The 17,619-nt window shown below is 35.0% G+C and overlaps 1 pseudogene; it reads left to right on the forward strand.

Annotated features, from left to right (window-relative positions):
• Positions 1–8,563: 8,563 nt before the first annotated feature.
• On the forward strand, positions 8,564–9,491 carry LOC123946018 (annotated as a pseudogene).
• The last annotated feature ends 8,128 nt before the right edge of the window (positions 9,492–17,619 follow it).

Below are 17,619 nucleotides of genomic sequence, written 5' to 3' on the forward strand. Positions count from 1 at the left end.
TTAATGGTGTTGGGAAAACTGGACAGCTATGTGCAAAAAAAAAATTGGACCACTATCTTACACCATATACAAAAATAAATGTAAAATGGATTTAAGACTCAAATGTAAGACATAAAATCACAAAATTCCTAGAAGAAAACAAAGGCAATAAGCTCTCTGACACTGGTCTCAGCAATTGTGGGGAGGGGGGCCAGTCTCCTCAGTCAAAGACAACAAAAGTTAAAATAAACAAATGGGATTACATCAAACTGAAAAGCTTCTGCACAATGAAATAAACCATCAACAAAAAAAGACAAACTACTGAATAGGAGAAGATACTTGCAAATCATACATCTGATAAGAGGTTGATATCCAAAATATGTAAAAAAGTTACACAACATAATGTCAAAAAAATACACAATCCAGTCAGAAAATGGACAGAGAACTTGAATGGACATTTTCCAAAAGATATACAGATGGCCAACAGGCACATGCTCAACTTCTCTGATCATCAGGGAAATGCAAACCAAATCACAATGATATACTACCTCATACCAGTCAAACTGGCTATCATCAAAAAGACAAAAAGTAACAAATATTTGTGAGGTTATAGAGAAAAGGGAACTCTTATCTACTGTTGGTAGAAATGTAAATTGGTCCACCCACTTTAGAAAACAGCATGCAGGTTCCTCAAAAAAATAAAAATAGAACTACCAAATGATTAAACAATTCCACGTCTGAGTATTTATCTGAAGAAAATAAAAACACCAATTTGAAGAGACATATTACTGCACCCCTATGTTCACTGTGGCATTATTTACAATAGCCAAGCTATGGAAGCAACTTATGTGTTCATTGATAGATGAATGGATAAAGAAGGTAGGATATATATATATATATATATAATGTATAAAATGATATATTATTTATAATACATATTATATATACATGTTAATATGTATTAATATGTATTAATAAAATATAGTTATATAATTATATGTATTATATAAATAATCCGTAATGGACTATTACCCAGCCATAAAAAAGATGAAATCTTGCCATTTGTGACAACATGAATGAAACTGGAGGGTATTATACTACATGAAATAAGAGAAGGACAAATACCATATGATTTCACTTATATATGGAATCTAGAAAACAAATGAATGAAAAAAAAAAAACAGGGGTGCCTGGGTGGCACAGTCAGTTGAATGACCCTTGGATTTGGCTCAGGTCATGATTGTAAGATTGTGAGATCAAGCCCCACATTGTGTTCTGTGCTCAGCACAGAATCTGCTTGAGACTCTCTCTCTCTCTTTCTGCCCCTGCTCCCAGTGCTCTCTCTCTAAAATAAATAAATAAATCTTTAAAAAAACTAAACAAAATAGAAACAGACTCATAGATAGAAGAAATGGTTTCCAGAGGAGCTGGGGGTTGGGTGGCAAGTGAAAGAGTTGAAGGAAATTAAGAGGTACAAATTTCCAGTGATAAAATGAATCATGGGGATGTAATGTACAACACAGGCAATATCGCCAAGAATATTGTAATGATTTTGTAAAGTGCCTGATGGTAACTAGACTTATCATGAGGATCATTTTTGATGTATAAAAATATTGAATCACTGTAATTTACACCAGAAAAATAATATAGTATGTTGTATGTCAATTATATATTACTAAAAAAATTAATAACATGTTTTCTAGATTCCCTTTATCAGACTAACAAACTTTGTTTCTATTCCCAGTTTGCTGAGAATGTTTAATAATGAGTGGGAATTATAGTTTATAAAATGCTTTTTTCTACATTACTGAGATTATCATATTTTTTCCTTCATTCTACTAATGTGGTGGATTGTATTTATTGATTTTCAAAGGTTAAACCAACCTAGAATTTCTGTAATAAACCTCATTTGATGGTTACACATATCATTTTCTAACACTCTGTTTAACTTTATAATTCATATTTAAGGATTTTTATGATTATTATGACAAAAATCAACCTCTAATTTAACTTCTTGCAAAATTGTTTCCAATTTTGGCATGAAAGTTATTCTGCCCCCATAACCAAGTTGAGAATTATTCTTCCTTTTACTCTTCTCCGGATTGGTTTATATAAAATTAGTATAATTTTTTCCTTAAATATTTTGAACAATTTACTAGTGAAGCCATTTGGCCCTGAATTTTCTTTGTGAGAATATTATTAATTATGGAATCAATGATTTTGACTTACATTGACATATCTTTATATTTTCTTTTTCTTTCTGTCTAATTCTTTTAGTTGTGTTTTTAACATAAGTTAACATGCTATTTTAGGTAAGCTGTTTTATTGGCTTAATGTTCTTTATGACATACTTTATTATCTTTTAATATTTGTTGCATCTGTATTGATATTCCTGTTTTTCATTTGGATAATTTCCCCTTTTTATTCTTTGCTTCTTCTTGACTACACCTACAAGTTTAACTTTCTTAAAAAAATCATTTTGTAATTGCATTTATTTTTTATATTATATTTATTCTCTATACAACTGATTTTTACTTTTATTATTCTTCCTTCTAACTATTTTGTTTTAGCTCATTCTTCTTATAGTCTCTTAAAGTGAATGTTTAGGTTACTGGTTTTCCACTATATTAAATCTTCTAAATTTTATATTTAAATAAAAATTTCCCTCTACACAATGGTATACCGCAGACATTTTGATATGTTACATAACATTGTAAGATGAAAGAAAAGTTATGATTACAACCCAGATCACAAGAAATTGCTAGAGCATAAACTATAGTTTTTTTCCTAAGTGCACAGGATTAATCCAAGGAAATAATATGAAAATGAAAAGCAGCAGTGAATGACCCAACCAGGTGTTTATTGTGTAAATATAGTAGCTTGATGTGAAAACTATATGTGATAATTAAGTTAATAAACGATTGAGTTTATTAACAAATGAAAACATATCTTTACACAAATTTTAAAAAACTATATATGAATCTATATAGACCCACCTTAGGAAGTGCTGAAAGGGGAAGATGAAAAATATATTTTTATTTTTTAAATATTCATATATGTTCATATAATTCCTTAAAATATTAAAAAGAATTAGTTTTTTTGAGTTTTCTAATGTTTTCCTATTTTATCCTTTGTAATGACTGAGAAAAAATGATTATTGGAATAGAATTGTGATCTTTTACCTTCCAGATATTTTAGGGAAGAAAGGCAGGAAACGCAGACTACTTCTTGACCATCTGGTTTTTTACTTTGCATCTTGACCTGTGTCTGTTGTTATTATCTTTGTGTCTCTAAGGATACTGCCCCCACTGCTGCATCTTTTAGGATTTTTGCCCAGATTCATTACAAAGGCTAATTAGTGATGTTTGAAACTGGGTCACCAAGGACTCAGTTGTTTATTATTTAGTTTGAAATTTAGCAAATAAATGAAATATAAATCTTTTTTTTTTCTTTTTCCATTTTATTTATTTTTTCAGCGTAACAGTATTCATTCTTTTTGCACAACACCCAGTGCTCCATGCAAAACGTGCCCTCCCCATTACCCACCACCTGTTCCCCCAACCTCCCACCCCTGACCCTTCAAAACCCTCAGGTTGTTTTTCAGAGTCCATAGTCTCTTATGTAAAAAAGCCTCTTATCCTTTCCAGAGAAGTCATAATGGTGACTTCAAAACAAGTGGGGGAAATGTTTTAACTACATTTTACTTTCAACCAAGAGAGAGCTACAAAATATTTCCTAGGCACAAAGAGGACCAAAATTCTTGGTCTGAAAGTCTCAGTGTGTTGAAGATGAAAAATACAAGGGGTTCTAGGCTCTCCCAGAATATCAGTCAGGGTAAGTAGATTCATAAACTGAGAACCTAGTAAATCCCACACAAACCTTTTCTAATAGATTGTCTTCATCAAATTAGCTTTTAGAGCTCATTGTTAAATAATTAACTGAAGGTAAAATTAATCCTCGGAACGGTAAGTATAAGGGACACTTCATTTTACTTTTTATCTTTACTTTCTTTTTTTTTTAAGATTTATTTATTTATTTATTTTACAGACAGAGATCCCAAGTAGGCAGAGAGGCAGGCAGAAAGAGAGAAGGAAGCAGACTCCCCGCTGAGCAGGGAGCATAATGCAGGGCTAGATCCCAGGACCCTAGGATCATGACCTGAGCCAAAGGCAGAGGCTTTAACCCACTGAGCCACCCAGGCGCCCCTTATCTTTACTTTCATCTTTTTCCATCTTTGGTAAATTTACATGTTAATTTTCCTCTGAAAAGCAAATGTAACATGATTGATCAAAATCAGATGTAAATAATATTTATTATATAAAGACACAGATCTTTCTGAGATGTATTTTTTGATGCTGCTTTTTATAGTTTAAAGATAATGTACAGTTATGTGTGGTGAGAAGTTATCTCTGCCACACACTCATTTTATCTTTAAAGAGAAGATGTATATTACATTAAGATCACTGATATAACAACTTACATAATATTGATGAAGTTTGTTATCCTAGATCTTTTTTAAAATATAGAACTCTTTTTTAATTTTTTTAAAGACTTTATTTATTTGACAGAGAGATCACAAGTGGGCAGAGAGGCAGGCAGAGAGTGAGGGGAAAGCAGTCTTTCTTCTGTGTAGATGGCCCAGTGAGGGACTCGATCCCAGGACCCCAAGATCATGACCTGAGCCAAAGGCAGAGGCTTAACCCACTGAGCCACCCATTTAGCCACCCCTAAAATATAAAACTCTTTTAAAGATGAAAACTGTTTTCTTAAACCTTGTCTCTTAAAGACAGCATTAATGAATGGAATAAATGAAAAACATTTTGGAACAAGGGTTACCACCTAGAAGATACAGGAAAGAGCACAGTACCATGTAAAGCTCTAGGAGCCACTGGAGTGAGGAATAACAGATTGAGGAAGTTAAGCCGACTTAAGAGTATCTTCCCACTTCATTAAAATTATCTATTGTAGTTATTATGGTGTGCCCCTGGGATATCCTGGGAATATCAAAGTTCTTCAAAAAAATCATTGTCACTGGAGTCCAGTGAAGGTGACAGTAAACCTTGGGGTTTAGTTGTAGTAACTGGGCCTACAGTGAGAGATGATCCTGCTCTCATCTCTGGAGAAAGTGAGTATTTTACAGGACAAATGAGAGTGAGTCACAGCACAAGCTATCTGATTTTTGCCAGGAGATTGAAAAGCATATTACCTTCTATCCACTTATATAAGAGACACTCAAAACCTGGATATACTAGTTCAAGACTAAAAAAGTTTTTGAGGATGCTAGTAACACTAAGTGTGATTGCTAAGGAAAAACTATAGAACAATTATTAAGCCAATGCAAAAATTAGCGAGTTCTTAAACTTCAGTTTCAAAATATGCATTAAAGAGACATAAATGAAAATTTAAGAGGGAAAAAAAATCTTCCTCTGTGGAAGACAAGAATGAAAGTTTTAAATGTAAACTGAATAGTTGACTATTTCATGGTGTAGATTGTGTGAATTAACACCCAACAGCACTGACCTTTATAAAATATTTGTCAATAATCTTGAAAAAAGACACGGTACATTACAGTAATTTTAGCACAGATACAATTAAAGTGGCATAGTGAGTTGAAGGAAACCATGACAGGAATGAAGTTTGTAGATGATACCTTTGTAAATGTATGCAAAATTTCTAAGTGAGTATCTTTTTCCTCGAAATTTCATTTGCAGGAATTATTATAAAGTCATACCATAATGTTCATAAAACTTGTTTTTTGAAGACATTCCAACCTTTGTAGAAAATAAAGATTCATAAAAGGGTGTTGGAAATTGATTAAAAACTTTAGCTATTTTCACATAAATTTTTGAAATAGTAAGAATTTACAAAAAAAAAAGAGCATCAGAAACAATGAATACCCAAATTTGTATCAACATGGATGGGACTGGAGGAGATCATGCTGAGTGAAATAAGTCAAGCAGAGAGAGTTAATTATCATATGATTTCACTTATTTGTGGAGCATAAAGAATAACATGGAGTACATTGGGAGATGGAGAGAAGTGAGTTGGGGGAAACTGGAGAGGGAGACAAATGATGAGAGACTGTGGACTCTGAGTAACAAACTGAGGGTTTTGGAGGGGAGGGCAGTAGGGTTTGGGTGAGCCTAGTGGTAGGTATTAAGGAGGGCATGTATTGCGTGGAGCACTGGGTGAGGTGCATAAACCATGAAATTTGGAACACCAAAAAAAAAAAATTAAATTACATTAAAATTTAAAACCTGGAATTACATAAATACAGTGGACTGAAATTAAATAGAATTAAATGAAGTATATTTTATAATAGAAATCTAAAAATATTTATATTTTAAGAAAAAATAGCACGTGAAAAATTATTTAAATATATAAATTTTTTACCTCCAGTTTCAATATATTACTGACACAGTCCTCAAGAAAGCAAAACAACTACCAAGAAAAATACAACTATTTACCTGTTTGAAAGCTAAAGCAAGTCACAGATGCCATTTAATAGTTCAATCAGCATGAAAGGTAATAACATTCATGCATATCATGAAACCACCACCCTCTTTGCTTTTATTACCTTTCATGATGCCTGAACTACTAATGTTAGATACTGGCACATATAAAAGTTTAATAATTAAAATTAGTGACAAAGCAGTTTCTTTTTTTAAGATTCATTTATTTATTTGAGAGAGAGAGAAAGTGGGGATGAGGGGCAGCAAGAGGGAGAGAGAGAATTTCAAGCAGACTTCCCATTGAGTGCAGAGTTTGACCTGGGCTTGATCCCACAACCCCAAGATCAGACCTGAGCCAAAACCAAGAGTCAGACGTGTTAACTGACAGCACCACCCAGGCGCCCCAGAGAGAAGTTTCAAGATGAAACCCAAATAGGACAGAAGATAGCTTTGCATATGTAGGCAAGTGAATAAGATATATATGTATTTATACAAAAATATGTCTTACCATTGACTATAAGCCTAGGATTGTTACTTTAAGAGCTATCCCAGTAAAAAAAGACAGCAGTCCCTGATTTCAACAAACTCAACTTCTCACTGAAAGTGCTAAGATGGAAGTAACAATTATTTGTTATGAGAGCACAAATAAGGACCAGTCAATACAGACATGAAGTTGAGAAGACTTCTCAGTAGAAGTGATGCTCCAAGTGAAGATCACAAATAAGTAGTTGTACCTGGGTAGTTTTGGAGACTAGGAAGTAAAGATGGAATGTGGAAGGACAGAGAGAGAGATGTGGAGGGAGAGGTTTTTTTTTTTTTTTTTTTTTCCAGATAGATAGTGTAAAGCACTTGACACAAGACCTATGACATGAAAAATTGTCAGTAAATATAATCTATTCCTCTTATTATAAGAAATGTGGAGTAGAAAGAAGATATCACTTACACAGACCATAAATCCCAGTTAGAATTTTGTGGTTTTGAGGTCATGTCACACGAATTACCTGTGGGACAGAGACAAAAGTAGCTGACATATATGAAGCATACACTATGCATCAGATTTTATCATAAATATATTAGCTCATCTAATCACTTTAACTGTATATGGTAGATACTCTTATTATCTCCATTTTATTGATTAAAAAACCCTGAAGGCCTGAGAGGTTGGGAAACTTGCCTGAAGTCATAGAGATGAGGGCAGGAAAACCAGGTATTGCATGATGGAGGTCTCACAATAGGTGTGCTCTTAATCAGCATGATGCTGCCCCTACAGTTTAGAGTGAGAAAGAAAAGAGTATAGACAGGTGTGTGGAGAGTATATTCAGTATTTTTAATTTGATCTGAACTTAGTGATAATGAGGTATTACAATGTTTCCAATACTTAAACAGAATGAAATAGGTGAGGTTTTTTTCCAGCTGTGTATCATTGGTGCCAACAGTTCTTCATATGAAGCAGATAAATTGTGCATTAAAATACTCTCTGTATCATGTGTCCGGTGGACACTGAGTGTAAATTACATACCACCAGAGAAACTTAAGAAGAGAGTCAGAGGAGTGATCCAACAATTTAGAAGTTGCATGTTAAAACATGAAACAAGACATAAAGACTTGTTTGGTCATTGTGCCACGATGCCAAATACAAGTCACAGATGGATCAGCAGCTCCTGAAGAAATCCAGATCAACTGTTATAGATTTCCATTTTATCATGACCAATTCTTCAAGAAAAGGCATAAAACAAACTAAATTGAGATATTCATCTTTGAAATAAAGAAGAAATGCTAGCTATAAGAAATCATAATTTTGCTGAATCACAATCTAATCACATGAGAAAATCCATTCTTGGGTATAGATTAAAGCTGTGAGGAAAAAGAAAATGAGATGGTAGAACAATTTCTTTTTAAATATGTTTAAAAATCTATCACAAAACTGCCAAAAGAATAAAATAAAATAAAATAAACAACTGAGTAGCCAGAGTATTGGCAATATCAATTACTAATTTATAGAAGAAACCACATGTTCCTTTGTATGCTATCTCTGGTAGTCACTGTTTATTGCCATATAGCTTTGATACATTCTATTCAAATAAAATATCTATAAATTTTACATCAAATTGAATAAAATTTAGTAGTCAGTGATGAAAAATCACACAGTAACAACTTTCATCTTCTTAGGACTGACAGATGACCCTCAACTTCAGATTCCAATTTTTATATTTCTATTTCACACTTATATGTTGAGTATTACTGGGATTCTGACCATCATATCCCTCACTTTAGTTGACTCTCACCTTAAAACACCAATGTACTTTTTCCTCAGAATTTTGCTTTATTAGAAATTTCATTTACATCTGCATGTATCCCTAGATATTTGTACGACATAGCAACAGGTGACAAGGTCAATTACATATAATATTTGTGTTATTCAAGTTTTTTCATCGACATCTTTGGAGTAACAGAATGTTTTCTCTTGGCTACAATGTCCTATGACCCCTATGTAGTCATCTGCAAACCCCTGCATTATGTGACCATCATGAACAACAGAGTCTGCAAGAGGCTTGTCCTCTACTGTTGGATGACTGACTTAATCATATTCCCACCACTTTGTTCCTAAATTTGAAATTCTGTGATTCAAATGTCATTGATTATTTTTTCTGTGATGCATCTCCAATCTTGAAGATTTCATTCTCAGACACATGGCTCATAGAGCAATTGGCTACTGTCTGTACAGTGCTGACCTTCATTCTGACCCTTCTGTGTGTTCTTCTGCCTTACATTGACATCTTCAAGACCATTCTACAATTCCCCTCTGCCCAACAAAGGAAAAGAGCTTTTTCTACTTGTTCCTTTCACATGATTGTTATTTCCATTGCCTATGGAAGCTGTATCTTCATCTACATCAAACTTTCAGCAAAGGAATCAGTGACAATTAATAAGGTCGTGGCAGTGCTAATGTCATCCATAGCTCCCATGTTGAACCCATTCATTTACACTCTAAGAAACAAACAAGTGAGACAAGCCTTCAGTGAGTCCTTCAAAAAAATTGCATTGGCCTCAAAGAAGTAAAAAAATGCTCAAGTTCATAGATTAAATAACTAGTTAAGCATAAACCATCAAACTCTTAATCTCTTTGTCTCTTTTTAACATGATCTCTATTTAGGTTAACTTTCTCAAAAATTTTTTTTTCTCCCAGAATTGATATATTTCACCACCTGAGTTCACTCCTTTAACTCTCCACCCTGCAAAAAAAAACCCAGGATCTCAATCAGAAGACATGATAATAATTTTCTTTTAAATGTAAGCCTGATGTTACTTCTAATCTCACAAACAAAATTGCAATGCAGAAAAATAAAACAAATGAGAACCAAACAGGAAATAAATAGTTTATCTTATATTTACTTGGATTTGTAAAAAATAATTGATTTAAAGTTCTCTTCTAATCATCTAATCTAAGTGTTGCTGAATTTTAATTGACTAATAAAATTTATTGAGTACCCAGAGTTGGCAGGTCAAGTTCTGTGCCAAAAAAAAAAAAAAAAAATTAAGTAGTCATATGCCCAACACAGCGTTTGAACTCATGACCTTGAGATCAAGACCTGAACTGAGATCAAGAGTCAGAGGCTTAACCAGCTGAGCCACCAAGGCACTGCTCTAGGTAGAAATTTTTAATTAGTAATATCCCTGATTGTACTTGTCTCAGTATTATTTTTTTTAAAGCAGCACTGGTAGGGGGGAGAAGGGGTTAAATGGGTGATGGGTATTAAGGAGGACATTTGTGATAAGTACTGGGTGTTATATGTAAGTGATGAATCACTAAATTCTACACCTGAAACTAATATCTCACTGTACGTTAACTAACTGAAATTTAAATAAAAACTTGAAAAAGAAAAAAAAGCACCACTGCCAAAAACTAATATGATATAATTGAAATGTAAAGAAAATAAAAATAAATACATTCCAAATAAATGTGTCTTAAGTGGAAGTGGAATTTGACATCTAGGATCCTGGAGTTTGTTGGTAAATACACACACACTCATATAAAAATGCTGAAATTTTAAAAGTAAAAGATTCACAGACTATACAAAATATATGATGTTTTAATGTGAGAAAAAGCTATTTTCTAAAAAGATATGATAAGTTCAGTGTCAAAATGTTAATTGCTATTGAAGAATTAAAGAAGTTGTTAAAATTTGAAATATATTCAATTGTTTAAAGTATGAATATCCGAATTCAAAATGTAGTTAAATTAACCAACAACTGTTTTATATCATGAAAACAATTTCAAAAGAAATCTAGAAAACAAATTATCAATATACATGGAAGTCTAAGATAAATAATAGTTACACTTTTTTCATGAAGCAAATGGAATATACATTAGAAGACCACAAAATGGGGCGCCTGGGTGGCTCAGTGGGTTAAGCCGCTGCCTTCGGCTCAGGTCATGATCTCAGGGTCCTGGGATCGAGTCCTGCATCGGGCTCTCCGCTCAGCAGGGAGCCTGCTTCCCTCTCCCTCTCTCTGCCTGCCTCTCTGCCTACTTGTGATCTCTCTCTGTCAAATAAATAAATAAAATCTTAAAAAAAAAAACTTATAAAGAAGACCACAAAATGTACATCAGTTTTTCTTAAAATATCTTTTTTTTTTTAATTAAAGCTCATAAAACTACTATGTAAATTTTCATATTGTTAAGTTTTCTCTTTGCTTTCTGGCATCCAGGCCTTATGACCATCCTTTTGGACTCTCTCCTGGTATCTCTAGAATATGGCACTTACAGTTGCCTTTGTTAAAAAGAAAAAAAAGAAAAAAACAAAAACCAAAAAAACAAGTCTCTCTTCCTCATTTTTTCATTCCATTTCCTCTATTTTTCACTTAGGTCTCAACATGAATGTCATCAATTTACAGGCTATCTCTTCCTCTCCCACCACACAAACATAAAAACTAAGTCTGAAGAAATTCTATCCTACCTGCTGTTTTGACCTAAACTTTCTCTTCTTTAGTACTAATTCACTAAAATTTTCTTTATATTGTGTATCTAAAATCTTCTAGAAAGTCAAACTCTACTTTTTATGCACACTTTACTATATATAAAACCTAGTAAATAAATGATATTGAATATATTATTTTCAAATATACTGAATGAGATAGTCTCACAATTATTGAAAAAAATGTTAATTAAAGAAAAATGTTAATTTCTGTCAAAAAAATTCATAAAAGAATCAAATGGGTAAAATATGCTATACATTTTAAAGAACTTTAAATCAAGATTAAACTACCCTGCTACATTTGATTTCTATTTTAAGATATGGAAAAAATTAACAAAAGTTGTCATTTACTGAGAGATCAATTTAAGCTAACTTTACATGAGCTACAATATTATCTATCTATGAATTTTTTTATGATTTTACTTTAATACACACACATGCACATGCATATTTCTTAAATGAAGAATCTTCCAAAGACCACTGGAGTTGGTTTTTAATCTTTGTTTCATAGATTTGTAAACTGAGATGTGGGACTATTAGGTAGTGTTAATAAGTGTTGGAGCCAGGGTTCAGTCCTGTTTCATGTTATTCCAGGTCTGTAATTTCTCTGGGTACGGCACTGTCTTTCAGGATTGCACACATAATCATCAAAATTACATCAAGGAACATCTTAAGAAATTTTATCTTACCTAAAATACTCAACAATTAGATCAAGAAAGTGGAATAAAATCTAAACAAATAAAGGTTGATAATTTTATAATTGGATAGAATTACTCAAAATCAAAATATCATTATTTGATGGATAATTTATGATATAAAAATTAAATTACTTATTCAAATGCCACATTGTATTGACTATCTTGCAAATTGTATGATTTTTAAAATATGTAATTGAATAAAGAAAAGCTAATAATCTACTATATAGTAATAAGGAAGAGGCAAACACCACTTAAAGTGTAATTCAGAGACTTCCAGGGAGGATGGCGGAGTAAGAGAATCCTAAGCTCACCTCACGCCATGGACACACTTAGATAAGAGCCACATCAGTGTAAATAACCCAGAAAGTGACCTGAAGAGTGGCAGAACAGACCCTCCACAACTAATGGTAGAGAGGAGGCCACATCAAAAATAATGGGAAGGGTGGCCACTCAGTCAGGAATAAAACTGACTGTAAGACTGTCTACAAGAGGGAGAGACATGCAAGCCTATTGAAAGGACAAGGCCGACCCCACACCAGGCATCTCAGGCATGGGAGACACGCACTGGGAAGATGAATCTCCATAACATTTGGCTTTGAAAACCAGAGGGGCATAATTTTATGAGTTTTGTAATTAATAGAGCTTAACACCTGGAACTTTAAAAATCAGCAGGCTTGGCTCTGAGAGAGCAGAAGGGCATAGCAAACTTATTCCCTGCCATTAAAGAAGCAGTATAGAAAACAGCACCACTGAGATACAACATAAAAGCAACAGTTTAAAAAATGCTGGTAATATGGGAAGGAAATTTAATTACTAATCTCAGAACAGGTCCTGGAGGGGCAGGGATCTTTAGGAGTCTTCTCCAAGAACAAAGAGTAGGCAGGCACTGTCTCACTCCACCATCATTCACAGACACCTGCAGAAACCAGTCCAACACTCCCTACCTAGCTTGCTAACAGTGCGCCACATGTTCAACTTTTCCTGCAACATGACCCGTCAAAACTAACCTTGACAGGAACTCCATAAAGCAGATCCAGGTCTCCTCCCACAGCAGACTGGCACAATCTTGCTAACACCATGCACCCCACCCTCATGTTTTCCTGCAGACCAGCCCTCAGCAGAAGTCCATCCAAAGCAGGACCACAAGTGTAACACTGTGCCAGCAGCCCTAACAGTGGCCAAAACCACTGTAAAGTGACTCCCACCCAGGGGCAAGGGAAAGAGAACCACATATGCCAGTCCAACTGTGGCCCAAGCATAGGGCTAGGGGCAGATACCTGGTCTGAGTGCAGGCCAGGCCTGTTAGGGCCAACTTAATGTTAAAACATGTTTAATTATTGGGGCCTGCTTAGCCAGAGCAACTCCATATTGCCTAGGTAGCCATATTATTGTTTACATCTACGGACTTCATTCCAGGAATAAATGCCCCAGTAGTTCCTGGTATGGTTCTGGGTATCGATTCCGGGAGTAAACGCCTTAACAATAGAAGCCACATACATTGGGTCTGTGGTTATGCCCTATAAAACCAGTCTGTGAGATCAGGAGGGGGTCGCTCTCTTCGGAGGCAGCCCTGGCCAGTCAGTCTGACTTCTAACACTTGGCATAGAATAAAGCTTCACATAACTTTCACTTTGTCTCCGTTTTGTTCCCCTGGCCAGTCAGTCTAATTTCTAATGCCTGGCATAGAATAAGGCTTTGCATAACTTTCACTTTGTCTCAGTCTCATTCCTTTGGTAACGGACCCCAACATTCTGGGGGCTTGTCCGTGATCAAACGACGAGAACTGAGTCAGCATCAGAATTTCTGGGAAAAGCCTCTGGAGGTAAGATCTCAATATTTTATTCTGCAGGATCTGGTCTGTCTGACTGGTTGTGGAGCTCCAGGGTATAGCCCACTGGGGAGAAGCTGGATGCAGCATTGCTCCCCAGGGCTGGAGTGGATGCGGGGATGCCCCATCCCTCCACTGGGAGATTGCTAGGGGCTTTGAATCCCCCTAGGTGGTCAGGGGACCTGCCAGGGGATTCATGTCCGCCTCGGTGGTCAGGGGGTTCGGGTCCCCTTAGGTGGTCACCAGGAGTTCGAATCCCCCTAGGTGGTCAGGGGACCGAGAAAATTTCCACTAGTGGCAGGTTGTGTTTTTGAGTTGGGATTATATCTTGCACACCCTTAGATTGATATCTGGTTGAGGAAGGGCTGCTGGGTCTGGTCTGTGGTTGTCTTTGTCTTGTCTATTTGTTGTCTGTCGTGTTGTTTGTTGTGTTTGAAGAAATTGGGGCAAGCAGAGAGTAAGGGACCTATGACACCCCTAAGTCTTGTTCTCCAGCATTTCAAGGATTTTCAAAGTAAAACCTCCCACTTGGGTGACAAGGCTTACCCTGGAAAACTCTCTAAAACTGAGAATCCTTTCCCTGCCTTCTGGCAGCACTACCCCTTCTGTTTCTGCACCAACTTGGGTGCGGCCTGCATAACTGGCCTCTAGACCATCCTCGGTGCTTCCTGCACCATGGCTCCTTCCCTCTTCACTGTCAAGGAGCAAGAAGAGCAGCCCTGGACCTAACACCCCCCACTCCAGATCTTCCCACCTGTGTCTAAGGTAAACATTAAAAATGGAGTGGGTCCAGGTGAAACATAAATCAGTATTTGAACTAAGTTAAGTTTGATGGTTTAATTAAGATAGACATATCTTTAAAGTTACAGCAGTAAATGTGAAACTTCAAAGTTTACTGAAGGTCAAATACGCTCATGCTATTTGTTAAAATCTGTTAGCAAAGAAATAACTGAACTGATGATTAATGGTCTGTCTCAAGGTTTTAATGGGTAATTGTTAAAATAGCTTTCAAAGTCTTTGGTAACCTGAAACTGAAAAGTTTTGTTTGGATGACAAATGGAGTTAAATCTGTTGGACATCTAGGTCTTAACCAAATGGGATAAAATGCTAAAGCACTGGTTGCTGGAACTAGGTTTGTGCTTTTGGAATCTGTTGGTAAACATGTTTTGTGCCTAACTGATTCATAAATTTTACTCCTAAGAATTCTGTTGTAACTATTTACAATTGGTTAATACTTAACCATCACTAGAGACTGAAGTGTTTCTAAGAATAGAAAATTCTGCTAACTCTAACTAAGACTGATGGAAGTAAGGGAAATAACCCTACATGTAAAAAAAAAAAAAAAATAAAAGTAGGAGATACATAAGAAAGATAAGGAATGGGAATACATTTTTCTTAAAGATAAAAGGTAATTTTGTCCTAAATGAGATGGTTGTTTGAAAGGAAATAACTTGGGACAAAACCTGGATACAAAATAAAGTTATAAAAGGTTTGTGAAGGGAAATCTTTAGAAAAAAAAATTTGGGGCACCTGGGTGGCTTAGTGGGTTAAAGCCTCTGCCTTCGGCCCTGGTCATGACCCCAGAGTCCTGGGATCGAGCCCTACGTGGGGCTCTCTGCTCCTCAGGGAGCCTGCTTTCTCCTCTCTCTCTGCCTGCCTCTCTGCCTACTTGTGATCTCTGTCTGTCAAATAAATAAATAAAATCTTTAAAAAAAAAGAAAAAGAAAAAAAAATTAGGTATGGTCAGAATGGACTATCAAAAGAAAAACGCCATAAGGTTTTTATTAAATGTCTTAATGTTGTCTGAAAAACCAGAAAAAAGGCAGTTGACTGATAGTAAGTTTAGAAAAACTGTACACACAAAAAAGAGGGCCTAAGAGAGTAAATAGTTTTGTCTTAAAGTAAAAATGTCTGGTTGCACCAGAACATAAAAGGAGATAGTAAAAGCTAAACTTGAGTGTATGTAATAAGTTGTAGAAGACTTGGGCAAAGTGACTTTTATTTGCCTTGGTTTATAGGTCTGAATGGAAACAATGAAATATGTTGAAAATTTGACCATATTAGATCAGTTTTGATGGATTTATTCACAAAAAGGGGAAAAAAAGACTAATATTTTCCTGTAAAATGCTTCTGTTCAAATGAGGCATAGTATTTAAGGAAGGAAGACTAAAGCCCTGTGTCATGGCAAATCTATATTGGTGATCCACTCAAGTAAATGTTGACTATTATGTAAACTAAAAAGACTCTGGTATTAAAAAAAAAAATCTGCTTTCTCTCTGTTCAAAAAGAAAGTTTTCTTTGATTAATTGATCTGCTGTTAAAAAGAGAATGTAAATGGTTTTCTCTTTGCCTGCCCAGAGAAACCAGTTTCTATGTTTTGTTTTATTAGATCTTAAACATCTGTAATCCTATTTGGCATGGGCTTTAAAACTTAGATTTTAGCAAATGTCAACAAGATTTAAATTGTAAATGAGATCTATTTGACTCATAAGGCTTTTCCTTGGTATGCTAAGTTACTCAGGAAGTACTGCTGAACCAATGATATACCTTAGGTTACACTTGGGTAAATACTGTAACTATTCTAGAGGTTCTATACATTTCCCAAAGTTTTAATGTTTTGACAAGGGTCATCACTTGATATTTAACCATATCTGTTCTGAGTTTTTGTCATTTGCAATTGTTTTAATTCTCTTGTAAAATGAATTCCGACTTAAAGGAAATTCATATAGGAAATTTTCAGGACAAATATAGGTCTTTGATATGTTGAAATCCTGGAACTGAAATGAGTAAGCATTTCCAGAAGTAAGAGCTGCATTCAAAGTAAACCAGAATTAGTAGCATGGGACTAGATAAACTAAAAGATTGTAATGCTATGTCTCTTAATGTTGTATCTGTTATTTTAAACATTGCTGGTTCTATAATGTTTGCTTTTCCAGACTAGGGAAAATTTTTCTTAAGTTATCTGTAACTTACAGAAATGTAAAAGTATTCACTTGTAAAGAAATCAAGGCATTCAACTTTTCTCTCTATCTGAACCCTCTGAAAATCAAAAGGTCTCAGTAAGTATTCTTTCTTCCATGGCAATCAGTCATTTGCATAAGTTCAATAAGAATCTGTTCTCCTTGTAATGGGACACAATTGGAAACACTGGCTATTTTACCAAGGCATTGACTGGAATGTCATATTTAAAAAAGACTTAGATATGACCAGACAGCTTGAAGGAACTAAGGTTGACTTTATAAAACCTGGAGCCATAAAGCTCCCTGAAACTGTTGGCCTGTTACCTTGCTTACAGAGTTCCCAGCAGCCTCACCAGGTGAGTAAAGAATGTCACTTCCTGGCAGGTGCAGGAACCTCAGGATACATTGAGAACCTCAGGAAGAGGAATTCACCCAAATCAACAGGTATTGCAGGCATGTCTGATGGCAAGAACTTGACTTGGCTTCTGGCCTGAAGAGGCTATTACAAGTTCAACCTAGAGATTCCTTAAAAGAAGTTCCAGCAAAACAGATCTTAAAAGATCTATATCATCACTCACTGTTCTTACTGAGCTTATGTAAATAACTAGACCAAGTTTGTTAAAACTGGACTTGTTTTTCAAATGAATTAGTCCTGATTTGGCTATCTCTGGAAATGGGGGTTATTCCAGAGAGAAAAAAAAATTTTTCAGTAACACGTTTTTGTGG

This window comes from Meles meles, chromosome 7, assembly GCF_922984935.1.
Source record: "Meles meles chromosome 7, mMelMel3.1 paternal haplotype, whole genome shotgun sequence".
In the NCBI taxonomy this organism is placed as follows: Eukaryota; Metazoa; Chordata; class Mammalia; order Carnivora; family Mustelidae; genus Meles; species Meles meles.